This window comes from Dermacentor silvarum, chromosome 2, assembly GCF_013339745.2.
Source record: "Dermacentor silvarum isolate Dsil-2018 chromosome 2, BIME_Dsil_1.4, whole genome shotgun sequence".
NCBI lineage: Eukaryota > Metazoa > Arthropoda > Arachnida > Ixodida > Ixodidae > Dermacentor > Dermacentor silvarum.
Window position 1 is genome coordinate 33,941,485 of NC_051155.1, and position 1,896 is coordinate 33,943,380.

A 1,896-nucleotide genomic window follows, 5' to 3' on the forward strand; every position below is an offset into this window, starting at 1 on the left:
TGAAAGGGCGCGAGGGACGCGCTCTTTCACGGGGAGTGAACGCACGGCGGAGAACAAACGGGCGTTCTGCGGCCGTGCTTCCTTAAGGGCTGCAGAAGTAGGCGTCTCTTCCCTCCTTTACAATCACCATATATGTAGAGCAAACGCGCCTTCTTTCCGATGCGCGAGAGGCCGTGGGGGAGGGTGGGGGGAGAAGGGGGAGGGAAGGGAGGCGGACGTTTAGCTGCGGCACCAAGTGCCTATTTATATCAGAGGCTCCGGCAACAGTCACCAACGCCGCACGCATTTTGAGCGAACGCGGGCAAAATGCCGACGGCGTCGACAACAGTTCCGCGCGTTGCCGGTGCTGGCTGCATGTCCAAGTTTATACAGCTGATAAAGCTAATATCATTACTCCGTATATCTCTCTACAAATTTGCTATCGCAATTGATGCTTCACCTTTTTTTACAAGGTCACTACGTATATAGTGTCTTGTGAGCGGACACGTTTTAACGCTTAATAAATGTTCCGCTTGCTATTTGAATGTGGTCGCATTAAAGGTGCTAAAGTGGGCAATATACATATACATATACATATATATATATATATATATATATATATATATATATATATATATACATCGCTTTCGTTCCTTCAGATAGTGCATGTAGGTTTATTGACCAGGTGCCTTCCCCCAAAATGTGCACATACTACGTGACGCCTGCGGTAGATAGGATGTTCTGCATCCACTGCCATGGCCGTCAGTGGTGGCGCTGGCTTACACAGTTCCGCAGGGAGCCTATATGCAACCCTGTGTGGCATGTAGGTGCGCTACTGTTCCGTCGACCAACATATATTCCCCAGAAGGTCGACAGGAAAACGGCGCCGTGGTAGCTGAAATTGTAAGGGTTCTTATGACCTGACTAATATAAATCGGGCCCTCGGCTCGCTTTGCTTCCAGTTCAAGATATATATATATATATATATATATATATATATATATATAGTGCAACGGACGGCGGTCTTCTCCGGACCACCGTCAGTTGCACTTTGCTTCTTGAAGAGGCTGGACGTGTGTCTAGTGAGCTGCTGAAGGACACTTTGCAATATGGTGAACGCGGCTTTCTTCATGGATCCCGAACCACAAAGGTGCGACGTATTGCTAACGCATTTTTCTCACGGTTAGCACTAAATCTCCACAGAATTTCGTTCTTTTCATGCTTAGGTTTACCGCTATGCACTGAGCAGTAAGCAAAGAGACAACTTGTACACCACCGCAGGCGTCTCGTTCCCGACGTGACAGGAATCCAACTAGACAGGTTAGAAATGCCAGCATCGGTGAATGCGATCGCCGGGGTAGCATGTAATCGCATGTTATTACTACGCACGAGTCGTCGGGACACGTTGCGGGACACATCGTAAATTCTTACCAGTTGAAGAAATCTCTAGCACACTGCGTGATAAAATGAGCCTGTAAAATAATGTAGCGATGTCTTTCCTTTTTTTAAGCGGTGCAAACAAGCCGCAGCGGAATAGATTAAAGCGCATTGCTACACGCGAGTACATTGCTCAAGATTGAGCAATGTACTCGCGCATATATAAGCCTATACATACATGGTACATACAAGCCTATATGTTGCTTCTCAGTAGCTTATCTTCCTTTCAACCATGATCACGTGGCCCTACTCACGTAAAGAAGGGTCGGAAATTCAGCTGATGTTATTCCTCTCAACCGTGATCAGATTCTCAATGAATTCAAGCAACCTCATGGATGTAAATTGAATCCACATTTTGTTTTTTTGTCAAGTTGTGCTTACTTGAAACGGCATTCTTTAGTTGAGATTGTACTTTCAATGCAAAAGCCTCAGCTTTAAAAGGACCATCGCTGAATGTGCATGGATGTTGTCCTTTCCTTT